The 23,612-nt window shown below is 42.2% G+C and overlaps 1 pseudogene; it reads left to right on the forward strand.

Moving 5' to 3' along the window:
• LOC124508243 (52 kDa repressor of the inhibitor of the protein kinase-like) overlaps positions 1–22,643 on the forward strand; it is a 61,376-nt pseudogene extending 38,733 nt beyond the window's left edge.
• Positions 22,644–23,612: the final 969 nt, after the last annotated feature.

Below are 23,612 nucleotides of genomic sequence, written 5' to 3' on the forward strand. Positions count from 1 at the left end.
AGAGCCACAATAGGATCAACAGAAGAAAAAAAGAAAAAGAAAAAAAAAAAGGCCAGGTCAAGATTATCCAGCTCAGAATTCTAACAACGGACCAAAAGGACTGAATTGGAGAACTAGATTGCCTTCCCTGATGTTAACTTGGAAATTCAATAGGATAGCATCCTATAACTTTACCTGTATAGAGCCAGGATAGTTAACATGATACCTCTATTGTGACTGTCATTTATTTGCTGTTGGCTCAAAAATCTACATCTTCAGCTCTGATTTCCTATCCTGAACTCTAAACTGCAATGGTCTTTATCTCTACCTGGATGTCCTGGGTATCCCACAAGCATCTCCAGTCCCACCTGTCCAAAACTGAATTAACTCATCTCCTCCCTCACCCACCCCAGAACGATGCTTTGGTGAATGAATAGTACCCCCTTAGACTCAAGCCAAAATTAGAGAACATTCCAGATCTTTTCATCCGTCAACCTTCCTTCTCACTCATCTAATTAGTGGCCAATCATACCTGGTCAATTCTACTTGGTTCAATGTATCAGGCACCTACATCCTTATAAACAATTAATACTGGTTGTCTTAGGTCTGGTTCCCTAGCAGGAGAGTCTAGAAGAGGATTTGGGATGCATGTGATCTATTGAGGGAATGAGTTTCAAGAAAAACCTACTACAAGGGAGGGATAGAAGCAGACTAGGGAAAGGAAAAGAGCCCGACAAGCAGGTAGTCTCAGGTAAAATCTAGTTTGGCCTGATCCACAGGTAAGGTACTTGAAGCATTAACCACACAGCAGAATTATGCCCCTTAAGGCAAGGGGGCCAATCTCTTATACCCCTCTAGCAGTCATTGACTGAAGGCAGTCGTTGGCAGGCGGTGGGCATCATAGTTTGTTTTCTGGGTGAGGTGGCTGCAGTCAGTGGTGGGTAATTCTCTAGAGAAAGGGTCAGCTATGAGTTGTTAGCATCCACAGTCACTGCTGGGGATGGGGGCTCCCACCTGGTGACAGGTGATCCGGGCAGGACACCACATTGTCTACCACACCAGCCCTTATCATCTCTCATTTGAACTACTACAGTAGCCTTCTTGTTGGAATTTCTACTTCTAGACTTAATTATTTTTAATTCACTATCCAACAAAAATGATTTTTCCAAAAAGAAAATCTTATCATGAAGCTATTCAAAAGTATAGAGGAAAAAAAGCAAAACTCATGAACATTTCACATCAACCCTTCATGTTAAAACCTTATACCACCTTCCTGGTCTTACTTCCTAGAACTCTTCATCCACCTACACTTCATGACTATCTCACACTGGCGCGCGCGCGTACACACACACACACACACACACACACACACACATGCAAGTCTTGCACACATGCACACACTAACCTTTGCTCTAGAAATATCAAATGCAAACACTTCATACTTTCTCATGTTACCATGCTTTTACACTGTTGCTTGATCTGTCTAGAAGATCTTTCTCTCCCTATTGCCACTTAGCTACCTGAGAAATTCTGGTTCCTTTCCAGAAATAAGTGTAGCAACACCTATAAATTTATTTCGCCAGACCCAGCCAAAGCTCTCATGGTACCAAATTATGGCATGTGTCTCACTGTACTGTAATTGTGTACTTAAGCACATGTCTTTCCAGTTAAAAATACGCTCTTCATTTTACCTCCTGGGACTGGCTTTAGGCTAAGGCTCAATAAATGTCAGTTGTTGATCTTTAAGCTTTATCACCCCTTGAATAACATGTTCCATTAGTTTAACACTCACTGTTTCATGTGATCCTACCTCACACGCCCCCAAACTGTCTTCTTGAGGCTCCATGACATATCCCCTTCTTTTAACATTGTCGAATTTGGTAGGCAAGCCCATGGTCACTCATGATTTTACTAACTTCAATGTCATTTTTCATGAGTCTTCTGCAGTTCTAACTAATAATTTATATTTGAGCTGAGTAAGTTTTAAAAACTGAGTACAATTCCTATAGATGAGGAATGAGAAAGTATCCTTCAAGACTTAAGAACCAGCATGGACAAAGGCAAAGGAATGAGAGTACTGGTCAATCAGAGCACTAACTACAGTGTCAGGAGGACAGAGGGGTGTGATGGAGCAGAGACTAGAGACCAGTGGGTGTGGAGCCTTGAATGCCTCCCTGACTGAGATGCAGGGCACAGCTGTGTAGTCAGAGGGTGCTTAAGTCCTGGCTCTGCCACCTCATAGCTGGTTGATCTTAGGTAAGCATCTTAACCTCTCTGAGCATTGCTTTCCTCGTTTGTAAAATGACAATGCTATGAAAAACTTTAAAAATATGTAAAACCCAATTAAAATTTTCTGACTGAATGCTAGCGGGGGGTGGCTGGCAGAAGGGAAAGAGAGAAAGACCAATTCCAAAGAAGGGGAAGAGCTGGCTGGGACCTGGGAGGACTCTGTCATAGCTGTCCGTGGCCCAGCATGGGCAGATAGAAGCAGAAGGATGGAACTGATTCCTTGGTCAGACTGAAACATCAAAAAATGACCCAAAAGCTGCTGTATACTAAGGCCCAGCTATTGCCCAAGCAGATTAACTTCCTTGTTTTTTTGATGTTTATTTTTTGAGAGAGAGAGAGAGACAGAGAGCGCAAGTGGGGCAGAGAAAGAGGGAGACACAGAATCCGAAGCAGGCTCTAGGCTCTGAGCTGTCACCGATGCAGGGCTCAAACTCTTGAACCATGTGAGATTGTGACCTGAGCCCAAGTCTGCCACTCAGTGCACTGAGCCACCCAGGCGCCCCAAGTAGATTAACTTCTTAGGAGAAGTTTCCCATGTGGGCTGAGAAATAGAAAAGTGGGCCTTTCCCAACTGGGAATCAGTTTGGGGGAGGTGATCCAGTGGTTCTGACTCTGTACCTGGCACAGAGTTGCTTGCCTGAGAGCTGACAGCACATGCAAATAGTAAATAAGCAGTACCAACCCCAAGAGCATTCACACCCATGGTAAGAATAACACATTGGTCTCTGTGGATGGTAGGACCAGAGAAGAGGAAATCCCAAGCCACTACATGGCTCAGATGCACACCAAGATAATTGAGGAGCTCCTAGGGCAACGTACCAACACCTGAAAAACAAGAGTTTCCTCAAAACAAGACTTTTGAGGGATAGCACTTATGTTCAGTCTTTGTGTTTCCAAGTAGAAAGACTTACACTAGAAAGAGGTTCCCCCTGCTCACTCCTCTTTTGGGGTTTTATATTTGAGATGTGCTAGGCAGACACTCATGTGAATGATGAGTTTGGGAGAAGGGACAGGAAATATAAGGCTCAGCCTCTAACTTCATCCTCTTTGGGACCCAGCCTGATCTCAGTATGCAAATATTTTAGTCTGTAAAGACACTGTTCCTGCAAGGAAAGGCCTGAGGTTGTCCTCAGCTCTTTGCCCTGGGCTGAAAAGTGCTATATGTTCTTCAACTTAGCTTTCCTCAGTTGAAAGAAAGCAAAAAGAAAAGAAAAGTAAAGAAAAGTAAAAAAAAAAGAAAAGAGAGGAAGGAAAGAAAGAAAAAGAAAATAAAAGGAAGGAAAGAAAGAAAGAAGAGAAAGAAAGAAAAAGGAAAAAAGCTGACATTCCTTTTAATTTTTTAAATAACTTTTGAAATGGATAAATTACTAACTTTGTTGAAAATTAATTTAATTTTATTTTCAAACTATGAGAATATTTTTAAATATTCCCCTCACCCAGATTTCTAATTATAAACATCTTATCACATTTGCTCCATAACTGTGTGTGTACATGCAATATAAATTTATTATGTTTATATATTATATATAATTATATACATGTATAAAATAATTAGCTGTGTTCTGAACCTTTTTTTTTAATTTTTTTTTAACGTTTATTTATTTTTGAGACAGAGAGAGACAGAGCATGAATGGGGGAGGGTCAGAGAGAGGGAGACACAGAATCTGAAACAGGCTCCAGGCTCTGAGCTGTCAGCACAGAGCCCGACGCGGGGCTCAAACTCACAGACCGTGAGATCATGACCTGAGCCAAAGTCGGCTGCTTAACCGACTGAGCCACCCAGGTGCCCCTGTTCTGAACCTTTTGAGAACAAGTTGTGTCCATGACGCCCTGTCACCCCTAAATACTTCAGTGTGTATTTCCCCAAATCAAGGACACTTTGCTGCTTACCTACCATATAACCCCCAACATTAATAAAACATCATCATCTAATTCATAGACTTGTATGTCTCCCCCCTCCCCCATTCAAATCTCACCAACTTCCCCAACAACTTTTCTTCCTTTCTGGCACACTGTCCCTTCCAGGAGCACACGCTGCTGTTGTCAAATCTCTTCAGCCTCCTAGTCTGAAACTGTTCTCCCTTTTCCCTGCCTTTCATAGCCTCAGCAGTTTTACCTCTTATGTCTGTGACAGTTTTAAAGAGTACAGGTTGTGGGGCACCTGGGTGGCTCAGTCGGTTAAACATCCGACTTCGGCTCAGGTCATAATCTCACAAGTTTGTGAGTTCGAGCCACACATCGGGCTCTGTGCTGACAGCTCAGAGCCTGGAGCCTGCTTCGGATTCAGTGTCTCCCTCTCCCTCTCTGCCCCTCCCCCACTCATGCTCTGTCTCTCAAAAATAAACAAACGTTAAAAATAAATAAATATAAGTACATAAATAAATAAGAACACAGGTCATATACTCTGGAGAGATGATCCTTAACCTTAGTCAGTTTGATGTTTCCTCACCACCACACTTGGGTCTGGCTTTCTTGGCAGGAATTCCTCAGAAATGATGCCATATACTTTTTAAGGTTTGAGACGGGGCATGTGTTGTTAATCCATCTCACCACTGGTGGTGTTACTGTGAATCACCTGGTTATGTTGGCATCTGCAGTTTTCCCTTTGTAGCTGACTAGTACTTTGTGAGGATGTGTTGCAAAACTATGCCATCAAATCTCCGATTAACAATCCTAGCCTTCCCAGACAATGAACCGCTACCTCATCTGAATGTTGATCTGAGTGTTCCTGCTACATGCATAACTGCTGCATTTATTTGTTGATAGCCTCCTGTAAAGAGTTTTCTCTCCTCCCCACTTATGCTTTCATTTCATATCAGTTTGGAGCCGTGGTTTTCTACTTTATTCACTGGTTATAATAAATTGCTATCATTATTTTCATGCATAAGTTGATCCACGTTGGGCTGATGGGATTTCCATTAAGGGGCTGCTATGATCTTTTGACATGTCTTCATCATTTTGTGAATACTTTCTTGCTTTGTGAAACAAGATATTCCAGGATTTTCTTGTCCAACGTTCCCTTCCCCAGCCCTGGAGTCAAACATTTCATCAAGGAGTCCTGGTATTTTAGAGAAGAATGGTATTTGAAAACAAGATCTGGCTACTAGAAGTGCTCATTGCTACTAGAGTGTCATGGCTTCTTGACTTCTCAGTAGGCAGACTTAGGAAGCGTATATATGTATACACATATCCCTGAATTTAAAGATTTTTTTTTAATGTTTATTTATTTTTGAGAGACAGAGACAGAGTGCAAGCAGGGGAGGAGCAGAGAGAGAGGGAGACACAGAAGCAGGCTCCAGGCTCCAAGCTGTGAGCACAGAGCCCGATGCAGGGATGAAACTCATGAACTGCGAGATCATGACCTGAGCGGAAGTCAGACGCTTAACTGACTGAGCCACCCAGGCGCCACAACATATCCCTGAACTTATACCAATACTTCTAATGCCAGTACATTTCAGAGTTCTTTCAAACGTTGCCTCTTTCCATGTTTTACCTTCTCCAATGGTGAGAAACCTGGCTCTCTAATCCTGAACGTATTTAATTATTTGCTCAATCAATTTTCTTATTTGCTCATTGTAAACAGTCTCCCAACCATGTGGGTTGTCTCCTCTGCCTAACTGCTGTGTACGCCATCTCTTCATTCTTGGGCACCAGTGGGCACGACATGGATGTGCTTCTGTGCAGCTTCTTCCCTTCCACGTCAGTGTGCTGTGTCCTTGGGTGTGAGTGAGCATACTGCCAAATCACCTCCAAGCAGCTCACCACTCCCCACCTCACTACCTCTCTGCCAGTGAGGAAAGAAAATGACACGGAGGAGAAGATGGGAGGAGAAGGGACAACTGAAGGAGAATGGCAGATTTTCTCTCATATTAAAGATATCCATCTGACCAACTCCTTTGTCTTTCAGTTGACTCTGAACTGGGGCAGGGAATGAAGTGTTTTTTATGGACACGCTCCCTTCACTGCATGCAAAAGTCCAACAATGGAATTTAATTCCCTGAGAGGCAAAGATTGATTTATTTTATATTTGGCCATTCCCCCACAGAGACCAGTCGCATTTTCGCAAACTGCTTGAAATTCAATGTAAATTCATTCATTCTGCTGCTGGCTGAAGCTCACTTCCTCACCTTAGAAGGCACTATCTATCCTGATCAAACTACTAGCCAAAGTAGGTCTCTATAACGTGGGAGGGTGCTTGGGTGCTTTAAGTGTTTATTTGAGCTGAAGTGACATCCCTGACAGACAGAATTGAGTTGGTCAAAAGGCCAATGGGAGTTGGAAAACCAGGGAAGGAAGGGGAGAGATGCAAGGGGTGGGCATGGGCAAACAGCAGACAGCCTGGACTAAATCGAAGTGAGGGTGGGTGCAGCTGGGGGTACGGAGTACTGAGATCACCAGCCAGGGCTGTGAATGAAGAGGAAGGCTGAGCCACAGCTAGGAGCTTTGTGCACTGCTGTGATGCTCTGGAAAAGGACCCCCAGGCCTTCACACACAGCACTCAGCTTTCTGTTTAATGTTTGCTTCAGACTATAGCAAACCTGTCCTTGTAAGCTAGTGATGGAGTTCAGTGTCAGAGGTCCACAAAGGCCAGTAGGTACTTTTGGTGGTGGGCCTCTTAGCAGGCCCCGCCACCCACCTCACCTCCTTGCTGCTAGAACAGTGCTGCCCTTGTCTCTCCAAGGTAGGGAGTGCTGGTGGAGTCAGCCAGGGAGTTTTGCCACTTGAATTCTTGGTAAGCTGTCCTCCCTCAAGAAGGAGGGTGGGACGAAGCCTTCGCTGGCTCTTTTCAATCCAAGCCTATGGTTATTGGTGGAAGAGATTCTTCTGGATTTTTAGTTTGTAGATTATTCCAACCTTAGTTGTTGTTTTAAAAATATTTTTAAATGTTTATATTTGAGAGAGGAGGGGGGAGGGGCAGAGAGAGAGGGACACACAGAATCCGATGCAGGCTCCAGGTTCTGAGCTGTCAGCACAAAGCCAGATGTGGGGCTTGAATTCATGAACTTCAAGATCATGACCTGAACCAAAGTCAGCCGCTTAACCAACTAAGCCAACCCAGGCACCCCTCTCCAACCTTAGTTTTCAGTAGTGACAAATTATTTCCCCCTATATCCATGCTCTATTGATTATTTCAGTGGACTTTTGGGAGGGAATTGAGAGGCTTCCCTACTCTACCACTGTCCTGCTCAGAAGAGTTATACATGAGGAACAGGCAGAAGAGTCTTAGAAGGAGCAGTCAGAGAAGTAAGAGGAAACCGGAAGAGGTCAGGGTCACAGAGTTCAACTTGAAGAGGAGTGCTCAGCAGTTTCAAATACGTCAGTAAACAATAGACTGAACCTGGCAATCAGGAGGTGACTGAAGACAGTTGAAAGTACTATTTCAAAAAACTTACTGGAGCATAAGCTGAGTCTTACATGGAGAAATGGAAACAGCAGATGTGACTACCTTTTAAAGACATTTGTCAATAAACAGACAAGGAGAGTGATGGGATACAGGTTGAGAGGGAGTAAGGTGGAGAGAAGGTTTTGTAGGGTTGAGCCGATGGAGGCAGGTGTGGATCCCAGTGTTGGCAAGCACCCGAGGCTCCCTGATCCCAGATCCCCACTGCTGCATAGCACAGTTTGCTTCATTCCTACTTCCAGGTTGCAGAGTAGGACCTGGGAACTCAGGTCACCTAGGAGAGATCACCCTGATGTCCCCTCCAGGCTTTGTGACTTACAAATGTAACCTAGACCACATTGCATCTTGCAAATCATGGCCGGTAGTGCAACTGAGGGCCCAAAGAGTGGCTCTACAGAAGTCCTAGCAACAATGACAACAAACTAACATGTTGAATACATTCAGTAGACCTCAACTGTCCTAGGTTTGTATACCTCATCTGTTCCTCACAACCTCTCTTTCATGTGGGGGTATTAGGACTCACATTTTATAGATGAGAAAACTCAGGTTAGGAAAGTTAAATTAGTTGTCCAAGGCATAGGGTTGGTAAGCAAGGAAACTGAGGTTCAAAATTAGATCTTTCTGATTCCAAAGGCTGTACTTTTTCTCCTTGGGCACCTGAGGCCAAAATACAAGTGACAAGCAACATGAAACCTAAGGACAGACCACGAGTAGCCTAGATTCACAGAGAGTATTGAAATATAGGACCAAATAGAGAGAAGTTAGGGCCAGAGAGGTTTGCCAGATAAAATACAGGATGTCCAGTTAAATTTGAATTTCATATAAACAGCAAATAAATTATTAGTATAATTGCATCCCAAATATCACATGTGATATACTTACACAAAAAAAATTTTTTTATCTAAAACTCAAAATTAAGGGTCCCTGCGTGGCTCAGTCCGTTAAAGCATCTGACTCTTGATTTCGGCTCAGGTCATGATCTCACAGTTCATGAGATGGAGCCCTATATTGGACGCCATGCTGAGGGTACAAAGCCTGCTTGGAATTCTCTCTCCCTGACCCTCCCTTGTGCTCTCTCTCTCTCTCTCTCTCTCAAAAATAAATAAACCTTACAAAGTAAATTCTTTAAAAAATTAAATAAATTCAAAATTAATTGGGCATCCTGTATTTTTATTTGCTACATCTGGCAACTATGTGGCCAAATGTGAAATTACTAAAGAATTTAGGCTTTATTTCATAGCTAATATAGACCCATTGAGGATTTTGGCACAAAGGAGTGACATTGGTAAAGTCGTACTTAAGACCAGCCAGACAACAATGAAATTCCAAAATATAAGAGTAGGATGGTGGAAGAAGGGGACAAGGCTGATTAAGTATGGACAGATGAAGAATAAGGAGACATCCAGTATGACAGGTTTTTGGTCTGGATGACCAAAAAAATGACAGCTACTGATGGAAAGAGACATATCTAGAGGAGGAATTGCTTTGAAAATAAGTAAAAATGGACTTTGAGTTGATGCTTATATATCTAAGTGAATTTGACAACAGGAAAAGTAATTAATTTAGCTTTTCTTCAGCACCTTCTTCCAAGTACCGCAGAGATGGGATGTTACTCCTCAACCTCACAGCCACCCCCCCAGGTCCCTATGAGGACCGAAATTTTCTAACAGACAAAACTGGCACCACCAGCAGGTGGCAGCATCAGGATTTGAAGTACCAGGCCTCGTGAATCAAGTCTGGGCTTATTTCCACTACTCCACACTGCCTCGGATTAGAGATCTAGAGCCATCCCCAGGGAAATTGCGGGGGAAGCCATGACTGCTGAGACTTGAGAAGTAGGAGCTGAAAGAGAGGATACATTTGCTAAGAAAACATGGAGGACGGGGGTGGGAGAGAACTTTAGAGCATCTCTGACAGAGGACACAGAATGGGAAATGACTGGGAAGCTTGAGTGAGCCTAGCATTTTGAAAACAGCAGCATAATATGATGTTTCAAGAAAACAGGGAGAATGAGGATGGTGAAGCAGAATACAGGAAAGGCATATAGGTGCCATGTCAGACAGGGCCTTCTGTGCCACGCCCAGGATCTTAGAATGATCCTATAGGCAACGAAGAGTCACTGAGCATTTTGAGCAAGGGGTCTGCATGACCAGATTTGTCTTTCAGAAGGACCATCCTGGTGGAGGTGGTGTGGGAGGTGGACTAGAGGCCAATTAGGAGGCAGCTGTGACAGTCCAGGGGCAAAAAAGTGAGAAGAAAAGGCAGAGGAAATAGATGTTTGAGACAATCAATAGGACATGGAGAGGAAAGAGATGTGAGGTGACCAAGAGGCCTTTCCCAGGGTGACTGGGAACAGTGATAATATTTATAAAATGTAGAGGGTGCAGGAGGAAGAGCATTTTGGGAAGGAAGTGTGAAGTTATTCATCTTTGTATACCTACAACATAACTTAGAGCTGACAGAGTAGACAAGCATGTTGATTTGAGTTTGATTTTGGACATATTTAGTTTGAGATATCACTGGAACACACAGGTGGAAATGTTTGGCAAACTGTTAGAAATATAGTTTCGGAAGCTTTGAAGAACAATGAAATCCTGTGGATTAGCTTTTTAAAATCAAGATATAAATAATGGAATAAGAAAAGCCCATTGACAAAATCCCTGAAAATACTTCACACATAAAGAGCAAGTGAGGGGAAAAACAAAAACAACCAAATGAAGCAAACAGAGAATAGGCCGCCAGAGAGGTAGATGAACAAGAAAGTTTGGCATAATGGAAACAAACAGATGAATTTCAAGAGGTAGGGGTTTGCACACCCCTGCTCATGGCAGTATTATCCAAAATAGCCAGGTGAAAGCAACCTAAGTGTTCATAGATGGATGAATGGATTAAGAAAACATGGTAAATACATACAATGGAATAATATTCAACCTTAAACAAGAAGGAAATCCTGTTATGTGTTACAATATGGATTATCTTGAGGACATTATTTATGCTAAGTAAAATAAGCCAGTCACAGAAGGACAAATATTGCATGATTCTACTATATGAGGTATCTAAAATAGTCAAACTCATAGAAGCAGAAATTAGGATGGTAGTTGCTAGGGTCTGGGGGGAGGAGGAAAGAGGAGTTGTTATCCAGTGGGTAGGAGTTTCAGTTTTGCAAGATGAAAAAGTTCTAGAGAACAGTTTAACAATGAGCATATGGTTAACACTACCATACTGTAAACTTAAAAATAGCTAATTTTTTTTTCAAATGGGAAGGGGTTGTTTTAGGGGTCTTGCTGCAGAGGTACCTGATGAAATAGGACTAGTAAGTGTGTGTACATTATATCTAACGATGAGGTTATTATTGATCACTTTAGTGGGAGTATTTAATACAGTAGTTTGTGATGACAATTAAATTGCACTTGGCTGAGGAGCGAATGGAAGGTGAGGAAGTAGAAAGAACAAGTAAACTGTGCTTCTGCAAGTTTGGCCACAGAGGATGTGGATCTTTCCTGGGTAGCACGACATTAAGGGAGGACAGATTTAGGGCTCACCTTGCTTGTACTCATTCTCTCAGGGGTCACAGTCCCTTACTGAGTATTTTCTAATGCCTGAAAACAGTCATTTAAAACATTTTGTCCACTTTCCTAATTGTTTACTGTGGGAGGACATTTCTCATCCCAGTAATGATTTATGGGCAGAAGTGGCACTCTCTTTTATGAATTAAAAAAAAAAATTTTTAATGGAGAGTGATATCAGAAAAAAATCACCTTCCAGATCCTCCCTTTTTCAGTATTTCCCTGGAGATCCCAGAAAGGTGAACTTTTATAAGCTCTAGTAGGTAACATTCACATTCTGCATCCTCTAGAAAGGGTCCTGACAGCACCTGCCCGGGCAGTCTAATAATTTGGCATCCTCCAAACAAGTATTTTAAAAATATTTTTGGTGGGTGGGAGGCTCACTTGCGGGGAGGAGGGCAGTGAGGACCACTGCTACTGGGGAACAAGAAGATGCTTGGAGTCCAGGGTTCAGACCACCTACGCCTCCTCCTACAGTGAAGACCACTCTGTCTAGGCGATTCTGCGCACAGGCAAATGGAAACTGAAACCACCCCGCAAGCAGTAGGGACTGCCTTGACAAGACCTCCAGCCAGCCCAGACCACCCAGACCAGTTTGAGTGTGAACCCCAACTCATGCCTGAGAAGATGGACCATGGGGTAACCTCTAGAATGACTGACAACTGCCTTTACTTTATTATAATTCTAAAATCTTCATCCAAGGAGGAGCATAAGCTCCATTTACGCAACATACGATGTACGTATAGACATGTTTCCTAAAGGTGCATACATGGCCTTATGCCCGCCTCTGCTTATGATGACAAGGCTTCCCTATCTAAATATTCATCCTGGTCCTAAATAAAAGGAACCCATTCACCCTTGCTTGGCAAAGTCATGGCTTTGCGAGTTATTCCCTGTGATCCCACTTGCTGCAAATACAGTTTCCTTTGTGCAACAACCTACCTGGCATAGTTTCTATCTGTGACTCACCAAAGAGCGAACTCATATTGGTCCAGTTACACTATGTCATTATCCTTGTTGATTCTTTCTCCAGTTGTGAGCTGGTCTTTTTGTTTAAAAAAAAATTTTTTTGGATATTTATTTTTGAGAGAGAGAGACAGAGCGTGAGCAGGAGAGGGGCAGAGAGAGAGGGAGACAGAATCTGAAGCAGGTTCCAGGATCTCTGCTGTCAGCACAGAGCCCGATGTGGAGCTCGAACTCACAGACTGAGATCATGACCTGAGCCAAAGTTGGATGCTTAACTGTCTGTGCCACCCAGGCGCCCCAGTGTGAGCTGGTCTTTAATTGGGCATAACCCTTAACTGTCAAAAGCTTTGTGTCATATCATGTTTATTTCTAGAAATTCTGTATCTTATATAAGAATTTTAATCTCAATTTGCAGGTGATTTGTATTTGCACAGAGACTAAAGTATTAAATTATTGGGAGAGTTAGATATTAGTCTTGAAAGGCCCACTTCCTACAGCCACATAAGTCATGGACTGCAAAACTTCAAGGGATGTCTGGAGAGAGATGCGTGGAAAATGATTTAATTTTATTTGTGGTTGGTTCCTAAGTGATTGCTTTGATGTTATGATTACACATGTTTTCTTACATAAGCATATAAATACAGGGACTCAGATAATCACTAATGGCACCATAAGAAATTGCTTCCTCCATGATTGGTAATGAATAAAAATTGTGGGTTGAATGACTGAAAAAAATAAAAATAAAAATACTTTTAATGTTATGCAGTGAATATAGAAGCTTATTTTCTATTATAAAATTTAATCTTTAGCCTTTATGCTGATAAACCATATGTAAAGTGACCCCCCCAGCCTTTCTTTTGAGCTTCCTCAAGTGAAACTGCACTCCAAAAATGCATTTACTAATATGTAAGTGATATAGAAGTACCAGCTTCTGAAGGACACCCTTTATTTGCTCTTTCAGGGATATATGAATGAAAAATCATCAGTCTTACTTTGTCTGAAAATATCGTTAGCTCTCCTTCAGTTTAGCTAGGGATAGCAGTCTCATTTGACCATTATTTTTCTCAGTACTTTGAAGAATTTATCCTATTGTATCTTGGTCTTTAATTATGCTGATGAGAAGTTCATTGTCCAATTGTGTCTTTGTAGTTAATTTGTCTTTTCTCTCTTCTGTTGGAATTTTGTTCTTTGTGTTTGAAGACCTAAAGTTTTACTACAATGTGTCTAGCTATGCATTTATTTTGAGTTATCCTGCTAAGGACCTGAGGACCCATGCCTTTCATCATCTTGATGTTAATCCCAATTATGAGATCTCTTATCCACTACATTCATTGTCTTGTGTATTCGTTTTCTTTTATTTTTAAAAATTTTTTTACATTTATTTATTTTTGATAGACAGAGACAGAGCACAAGTGGGGGAGGGGCAGAGAGAGAAGGAGACACAGAATCCCAAGCAGGCTCCCGACTCTGAGCTGTCAGCACAGAGCCCAACTCTTGAACTCACAAACTGTGAGATCATGACCTGAGCCGAAGTCGGACGCTTAACCAACTGAGCCACCAAGGCACCCCTTGTGTATTAGTTTTCTACTGCTGCCATAACAAATTACCAGCTTAAAATGACTGAATATCCTATAATTCTGTAAATGCAACACAATTCAGAAATGCATCACATGTCTCACTGGACTAAAATCAAGGTGTCAGCAGAGCTATCCTCCTTTCTGGTGGCTCTGGAGAGAATCCCTTTCATTACCTTTTTCAGCTTCTAGAGCACTCCCTATCCCAATTCCTTGGTTCATACCCTCTTCCTCCATCTTCAAAACCAGCAATGCAGAATCTCATTGACGTTTCTGTTGTTACATCTCTTTCTTTATAACCACAGCCAAGAAAGATTTGCTTTTAAGGATTTGTGATTACAATGGGCCCACAGGGATACTTCCAGATGATCTCCAAATCCCAAGATTCTTAACCTTAATCACATCTGCAAAGTGCCTTCTTCCTTGTAAAGTAGCATATTCACAGATCCCACGGATTAGAAAAGAGACATCTTTGGAGGATCATTATTTGGTTTATCACACCTTTAGCCACTAGCTCCTAATACCACAGTCTCATCCAATTTTTGCTGGTGTTCCCAAGAATATTGAATTCTCTTGCTCCAGCTACCTTGTTGAGAGGCTTGGCTACCATTTCTACTACCAGTGCTGTGAGAATGTCATTCTTCCAGATGCAATAGTCACTGACGGTAACCACTTAGACTTATGATGGTGGTCATCTGGAGCCTTTGGAGTCCCAAAGCTACATGGAGGCGAAGAGAAAGAAAAAAGAAAAATGGCCTGTTCCCTAGCCTTATGGCTCCATTTTCTCCTGCCCACTGAATTTTGGTATATAGTGAATAATCTCAGTCTCTTAAATTTTTTCATGAGTTTATAACTTTTTCTAAAACTAAACCTTCTTGTCATTATCTCATGGTTCATGAGGTTGAGCCCCTCAATGGGTTCTGTGCTGACAGCGTGGAGCCTGCTTGGGATTCTCTCCCCCTCACTCTCTGCCCTTCCCCCACTCTCGCACACACACTCTCTCTCTCTCTTTCTCAAAATAAATAAACTTTAAAAAATGAATAAACCTAAACCTTCTTTCCAAAGGCACTCAAAACTAGACCATTGGTTTTAACTGATGGATAAGCCCCATTCTATCCCCCATACTTATTATCTCCTTTTTCTCTTAACTCTATGTCCCTGACACACCTTCCCAAAATGCCTACTAAAATAATGAAAGTCCTTGTGCATATCAGTTCATGCCCACAGCTTACCAAAGTGCTATTACTTTTCCACAGATTCTCTAAACTGCCAATTTCTGAATACATTTGGAGATCAGTTAAGACATCCCTCTATAGAATGATTGAGTTGATGAATCTCCCACCTAAACACCATTCGGTAGGGGATTCACTCCTGGGGTATTTTCCTACAATGTACATTATTCAAAAGAACGTGACATCAGAGATTATCTCAATCTTCTATCCTACCTAGAACCAAAGTCTTTTCAAATCTGGCTCTGCTTCACTTTTGTCAAGTTCCTTCCTGTATTATTCTGATCCCCACATATTCTCAATTATAATTCTTTTGGAATGTAGGTGAATCCCTTCTGCATAGGACCTGTACTTCCCTGCTCAGGCTGTGCAGAGCTCTAACACCAGTTATCAGACTGAAGGCAAAACCGGTGATGGAGGCATGTCTTGAGGAAAACAAGAGTCATCATCTTGCAATGAATGAATCTATTTCAGGTGAGTTCATATATGGTCTCCAGGCATGGGGAGGTTGTTTTCCTCTGTTAAGAGGAAATGGTCTGCTTCTTTTGGCTAAGAAGATTTAGGGACAATTGGGAGCTCAAAGTTCTGAGGCTCATCCACCCATATATTTCTTGGCCAGGTGTTAAGGTCTCACATTTTTCCTATATGGAAAAGACTTTGACATGGAAGACCTATTGAAACTATGCATTCAATCTCTTTTGCAGCTCTGCCACGCTAGATCTTGAACTTAATTTTCAACAGTGTCCAACTTACTGCTGCAAGAGATGGGAATCTCCTTTATGTTTGCCACAGAAATCCTCTGGCTTTCATAATGTTCTTACATTGGCGATTAGCTGCTTCAAGCTGTTGTTGTTGTTTTGCAAGACTTCTAATGCTATTAAAAGCAACCAGTTTATTCCTCAATTCTTATCATTATCATTTTTCCCATACCAGTCAGGTACAGCATCTACTTGGTACCCCAATGCCTTATCTTCCACCTGCACCTCATCTCACCTTTACTGTAGGTGAAAAGCTTGGTTACAGTAATGCATGCCACTGCATAGCAGGAATTATTATCTCACTTGCCATCAAGAAAACCATTCCTATTGCTTTCAGATAGGTTGGCTGTTCAACTCCTAAATCCCATTTTGAGGGTCTGGTCTTTTTTTTTTTTTTAACATTTATTCATTTTTTTTAAATTTATTTTAACGTTTATTTATTTTTGAGACAGAGAGAGACAGAGCATGAACGGGGGAGGGGCAGAGAGAGGGAGACAAAGAATCTGAAACAGGCTCCAGGCTCTGAGCTGTCAGCACAGAGCCCGACGTGGGGCTCGAACTCACGGACTGCGAGATCATGACCTGAGCCAAAGTCGGCTGCTTAACCGACTGAGCCACCCAGGCGCCCCAACATTTATTCATTTTGGAGAGTGAGAGAGACAGACCATGAGCAGGGTAGGGGCAGAGAGAAAGAGGGAGACACAGAATCTGAAGCAGGCTCCAGGCTCTGAGCTGTCAGCACAGAGCCCGACACAGGGCTTGAACTCACAGACTGTGAGATCATGACCTGAGCTGAAGTCAGACGCTTAACTGACTGAGCCACCCAGGCACCCCTGAGGGTCTGCTCATAAAGACCACTCCTGGTACGAGCATTTTTAACTGAGGTTCTAAGAAAATAAAGCTGGAAACAAAAGATTATGTGCAAATGTTTTATTGATGGATGCAACTCCCCCAGGGAAGTACATGTGAGAGAAAACAGAAGTGAAGTAGTGAAAAAGCAAAAACAAACATAAGGGATGTATTACCAAGATGGACATAGCTTCATTGCAAACAAAGCTGATTGTTTCATCTTACAGGGCATCTCCAGAGAGTACTTACAAAGCTACTGCTTCTCAGAACCATCCACCACACAGGAGGCAGCGTTTACAATGCTGGCTTCTTTCTGTCTCCAATCTCATTGGTTAAGGTTTACCACACCCCCAGACTTTAACTCCTCAACACTTCTGGATTGTTTTACCCAGCCCCATCAGGTAGCTTCTTGGGAAGCTAGAGCCTCTGCAGTCTATTCTGGCCAATTTTCAGGTGCTTTGGTCCCTCCTCCTAGTCAGTTCTACATGTGGGGGCCAGATAGCAGCAGGGGCTATGGCTATGGCTTTATGACAATTGGATGCCTCATAGGGTTTTTGTGAGGACTGTCAGGCAATACCCAGTATAAGTGGCTACCCATAGCTCAGCAAATGTTACTGTTATTATTAATAGTAATTGAGATTTGTGTGTGTGACTATTATGTGATATGACTGTTATGAGCATTTCTCCCACCCCTTCTAAGACTTTATTAAGCACCGCTGGACTCAGTCAGCACTTTGATACAGAGCCAGACACATGTGAGTGGTTCAACAATGCCATGGGCTGTTGTCTACAGCACTAGGAGACAGCCAAGCAGCCAAATGCATTTACAACAAATTCATAATAATGGTGGCCACCAGCCAGGCGGGATGCAGTTATGCAATGCAGCTGAGCATTTTGCCTTTATAAAAACATGACTATCATAATGCCTTCCATTGTCTAGCTACTCTAAAAAATTATTTTAAACATCTAACTGGTCTCTGAAATCCACTAAGGAAATAAATTGGTATTGTTTTTTGTTCTATAAGTTATAGCCATGTAGCTGAAGGATAATTTCCCCATTCACAGAGTCATAGTTTGCTTCTAAAACCATGAATACAGGAGCCCTCCACTGTAAAATATCTGAAGGATAATATGTTCTTTGGGAAATTTTCTGCATCATCCTGAGTTTGGTTAATCATAAATGAATATCCTTCACTTAATGAATAATTCAAATCAGTCTTGTCACCATGGAAAAGGGGTTACCCTCCTCTAATGTTTCTTTATGAGGCATTCAGTGCCACAGACATAAATGTTTACTTCCCCTGAGGGAATGACAGCTCTTGACAAGTAGAAATATGATTTTGGCAAAGAAATTACTGTTCTCTAAGTTAAAAATGGCTTCAATATTCCTGTTTGGATTCCTGCTTAAAATATATGGAAAGGATTTTTATAGTCAAAGTAAATCTCTGTACTTTTGAATGTGATAAACATGAGCCTTGAGACAGTGAAAAAGTGAATTTGGGGAATTCAAAAATATGCCTTTGCCTTTCTGGAAGCAAGAGTTGAGTTTTTAAAAATAAAAACTGATAGAAGTTACTCAGTCTAATGAAAAATGTAAGCTTCTTATGTCATGTAATTCTTCTAATGTAATTTCTTATGTCATGTTCTTCTTGTTGATGACTAGGGCTTACCATGAGTGTCTCGTATTTGTTTTGAATTCATTTGATGACCTAGTTGTCTCTTTTCCCTGATCTACATCATCCCCATCACCTAAGAACAGATTTGGTTTCATCAGCTCTGATCTTTGGCCTTGTGCCCTAAACATGGCAGGAGGCTCCTGTCTGGATGCTTCAAGCCATCCCGAGCAGCCTCTAGCTACCAGCCTCTAGCCCCTTCTGAGACTATCTTTGGTCCCAGGAAGAGTGGTAGGACTTGCACAGGATATGGAATCAGGTGTCATCAAAGTTGCAGAGAAATATAAGGAATATATGGTAGAATTCTGCAGGAAGTATTGAACTTTAAGTTGGAAGATATTAAAGAGAAAGAAAGCCAGGGAACCAAGGAGAGAACATTCTTTAAACATCTTTATGTTCCAAGTGCTTTAAGGTTAAGACATTTAATCTCCACAACAACACTTTAACAAAGCCATTATTATCTTCATTTGCATAACTGAGAACAGAGGCTCTGAGAGGTCAGGTGACTTTTCCAAAGTCACTTAGGTATAGATTTCTTAGGGAAAGTCAATAGTTCTGTGTGGTGATCGTGTACTTGGACAGGTGGCATGAGACAGTGGTAAGAAGGAGATTGGAAAGCTAGATATCATCCAGAGAGTGAAAAGCCTTAATAAGCCATGTCCTTTTTCACTATACAAGGCTGGCTTAGGTCCTTGTTAGCTTTGTAACCAAAAGCAAGTATTTAACCTCTGTCTGGCTGATTGTCCTTGTCTTTAAAATGGAGGGGGTCTGGACCATGACACCGTCACACCTACCACAAAAGGTTTTGTTAATTTCAGTCAGTTAGTGTAAAGAAAAGAAATTCAAACATAGAAAAGTGCCATACAAATTCTACTCATTTCTCGTCATTTCTAGTTGCAAAAATTTACAATCCAGCTGGGAGGACATGACATACATACAACGTACACAGAATAAATAGAGTAACCACAGAAGTGTAACTTTAGGTTTAGCTGTCTTGATGTCCCAAAAGTCATCCACTGGAGAATCTCCCATCCTATAAGACTTAATGGAAATGGTTTTGCATCAGCGTCCTAAATGAGAATCTCTGTTGACTGGACTGCCTATACCACACCATCAACACCGCACACCATCTGAATTCTTGAATTCTCCAAAATACCACTGGCAGTGGAATATATAGAGAGTGGACTTTTATTGAAGATTTGAGGGCAAAGTTGTTGGGGTTAAGGCAGGGTAGATATCAGGTACCTTTGTTCTCTCTCTTTTTTTTTAATGTGTATTTAAGAGAGAGAGAAAGACAGCATGAGCAGGGGAGGAGCAGAGAGAGGGAGAGAGAGATTCCCAAGCAAGCTTCATACTGTCACTGCAGAACCCAACGCAGGGCTCAATCCCATGAACCATGAGATCATGAACTGAGTGGAAACCAACAGTCAGACACTTAACTAAGTGAGCCATGCAGGTGCCCCGGTATCCTTGTTCTTAAATGCCCTTTGCCCTATCCTGCCTATGAGAAGTCCTCACTGGCCATCTCTTCACAAATAGCCCTAGCCCAGTATAATTTTGCTCTATTTCTTCCTTTTTTTTTTTTTTTTTGCCTTCTCATTTTCTACCTTTCCACAAACCTATTCATATTATACTTATGTAGCAATAATAACTAACATGGATTTAAAATCCTATTTTGGGAGTGCCTGGGTGGCTCAGTCAGTTAAGCTTCTAACTCTTGATTTTGGCTCAGATCATGATCTCATGGTTGGCAAGTTCAAGCCCTGTTTCGGGCTCTGAGCTGATAGCACAGAGCTTGCTTGGGATTCTCTCTCCCTCCTTCTCTCTCTGCCCCTCCCCCACTCATGTTCTCAATCTCTCTCTCTCTCTCAAAATAAATAAGTAAACATTTAAAAAATAAAAAATGTTATTTTGTACCAGGAAGTATAAGTGCTTTATCTGTGTTCTTTGATTTGGCAGACATTTCCTCTCCTTTTGTTGTGTCCCAGGTATTCAAGCCCAAACCCTTGGAGTTTCATCTTCTTTGGTCTTCACAAATATTAAACAACTTGTGTGTGTGTGTGTGTGTGTGTGAGGCACAGTGCTAGCTCCTATGGCTTTGGTAACAAAACAGATTTGCTCTCTGCTCCTATGAAGCTCCACACTCAGCTGATAAAAGCAACTTGTTGAATAAAGACAATTCTGTCTTTGAGGGAATTGCTAGCTTGAATAGCAATCATTTTTTTACTTGCTGCAACAGAAGCCAACAGTAAGACAAATAGCAAAATGAGACAAAAATACAAAAGATGCCACACAGCAGGACATGACTGGCACACAAGTAGTTCAGAAAGTATAAATACTTTAGAAACTGATGAGATCATTTGGGTTAAACCTGTGGGCCTGGAATGGAGAAGGAAGGAAGGCAGGAAGGGCTGAGATGCTATAAGAGTGGACACAGTGATTAAGAGTAAGGCCTTTAATTTTTTTTTTAATGTTTATTTATTTTAGAGACAGAGCACAAGTGGGGGAGGGGCAGAGAGAGCTGGAGACAGAATCTGAAGCAGGCTGCAGGCTCTGAGCTGTCAGCACAGAGCACGATGCGGGGGTCAAACCCACAAGCCATGAGATCATGACCTGAGCTGAAGTCGGACACTCAATCGACTGAGCCACCCAGGCGCCCCAAGAGTAAGGGCTTTAGAATCAGTCACACCTGGGCTCAAATCCCAGCTCTGTCACTTACTATGTGACTGTAGGGAGCAAGTTAATTTAATTAATTAAGCAACTTAATTTAAGCCTCTCTTTCCTCCTTGGAAAAGGAGGAAACTCGGAAAAGGGCACCTGGGTGGCTCAGTCAGTTGAATGGCTGACTTTGGCTCAGGTTAAGATCTCGTGGTTTGGGAGTTCAAGCCCCATGTCGGGCTCTCTGCTGTCAGTGCAGAGCCTGCTTCAGATCCTCTGTCCCACTCTCTGTACCTCCCCGACTTATGCTTTCTCTCTCTCTCAAAAATATACAAACATTAAAAAAAGAAAAAGGAAAACTGGGATAATACTAGTACCTTCTTCAAAGGGTTGTTGTATGGATTAAATGGAGGGAAAATTAAAAAAAAATGTAAATCTTGTTAAGCAATGCCAGGAGTGATAAGTGCTAAGCAAATGTTCATGTATAAAGAAGCAAAGCCTCTCTATATAAGGTCCTTACACTTTACTTGTGAAGAGAATATCTGGGGCACCTGGGTGGCTCAGTGGGTTAAGCATCCGGCTTCAGCTCAGGTCATGATCTCACAGTTTGTGGATTCAAGCCCCATGTTGGGCTCTGTGCTGATAGCCCAGATCCTGGAGCCTACTTTGGATTCTGTGTCTTCCTCTCTCTCTGCCCTTCCCCTGCTCTCACTGTCACTGTGTCTTTCAAAAATAAATAAACATTTAAAAAATTAAAAAAAAAGAATATCTTTGGAGCACCTTACCATTTACACAATATGGTTTTTTCACATGCATGAATTCAAATTTCTAGCAGCTTGTAAGGTACATATGATTATCATCACATTCAATATGCAGAAATAGAACTAGACTAAGACCACTCACATGGCTGCATAGGGACTCTGGTCAGGACTCCAGATCTTCTGGCTCCTAATCTTTGTATTCCTGTCTTAAAAGGCAATTATTCCCACAGAGGTGATAGCCCTTTAAATGCTTGACAACCACTAGCTTAGCCAAGGGCTTTCACCAAGAGTAGATCAGGAATCTAAAGGTGAGTCAACAGTGGGAGTCAAACACAAACTTTGCCTACCTCAAGTCTCTAGAAATAACTGGCCAAATATAAGCCAATCTAAATGTCCATTAATAAGGAAACACATACCTTAGCGTACCTCCTTATATGTAATATCATGTAGCCAATAAAATAAACGAGGGAGATCTGTATGTACTGGCCTAGAAAGACGGCCCCACACATAAGCAAAGACGTCAGGCTGTGGAACAATATGCACGAGACGCTTTCCAGTGGTTAGAAATCCGACTCCACCCATTCCGTGACCCAGTCTGCCACTCTCCTCCTTTCCTCAAGCCCAAGGTCTCCTTTCCACACTGATACCCCACATCCCACCAGAGCCCCCCTTCCACAACCCCCACTTCTCCGGTCCTCTTTTCTCTTGCCCGCTCTCCCTTAGCCTCCACCCTTTTCTGCTTGAGAATCCTGTACCTGAGCTGCGGGTGTGGGGCACGGGGAGAGGGTGCGACTTCCATGCGGAAACCTGCCGCAGGCGCTCTGGCGCCTCCCAGGACGCCGAGTGGCATGTTTGCCCCGCCCCCAGGAAGGAGCCCGAGAGCGTTTGGTCTCCGTTGCGCGCCTCCCAGGAAGCACTGGGCCGCCCAGTCTTCTTCTGACCAAATTACTTTAGCCTTCTGAGGGTGCCTCTTAGCCCTAGGAGTCGGCGTAGCATTTGCTGAGATCGAGTTCAGTACCAGATTTTCCTGCTCGCTCCTCCCGCTTGTGAGACTGTTTTTGTAGGTGATGGTGTTGTCAGGCTTCCTGCTATGGCAGTGCGGTCCTATATGTGCGAGAGTTTAGACCAGATTTTCTTTAAATAGGAAACGGAGAATCAGAAAGCAGGCCCTTACCTATGCAAGGAGATATAGAGCTTTCTCCGTCCTGCATTCTTCCCTGTGTGGGCTAAATTGCATACATAACTCAAATTAATAGTCGTGAACTCAGTTCTTTAAGTAGTAACAATAGTAGTTAACCCTTACATTGGGCTTAACAGTGAGCACTGTTTTGATCCCTTTAAAACCTCACCTAGGTAAAACCTTACCTAGAATGCAGGTTCCATTATCCCCATTTTATAGACAAGGATGCCAAAAACACAGGAAGTTAAGGAACTTGCCCAAGATCACCCAGGGGTAAATGGCAGAGCCCCAGTCAGAACCCGGCCTACTGTCCAGTACCACCCACCACTGCACTGCACTGCCTCTCAGAAAGAAACCAGGCTAGGGTAAAATTGTTATTGTCCAGGTCAAGAAGCAGTTTATTGGGGCTTCGTTTTGTTTTATGTCAAGTTTGGAAAATATGGGAGAAGAGAGAGGAGTGGAGACTGGAAAGAAGACCAGGAGGTTCTGAGCTCAGATAATTGTAAAGGAGAAGAAAGTAGATTAGCTATGGGAACATACAAATACCCATATCCATGTTTAATATATCTATATCTAGATAGATAGATAGATGTGTGTGTGTGTGTGTGTGTGTGTACTTTATTGAGGAGAAATTCACATACTGTAAAATTATTTTAAAGTGAAAAATAAGTGATATTTAGGGCGTTCACAATATTGTGAATATTGACAACATTTCCACCATCCCAAAGT

The sequence above is a fragment of the Lynx rufus genome, unplaced genomic scaffold (genome assembly GCF_022079265.1).
Source record: "Lynx rufus isolate CCGP_SWC_20201006 ecotype Redwood Valley unplaced genomic scaffold, mLynRuf1.p SCAF_13, whole genome shotgun sequence".
NCBI classification, from domain to species: domain Eukaryota; kingdom Metazoa; phylum Chordata; class Mammalia; order Carnivora; family Felidae; genus Lynx; species Lynx rufus.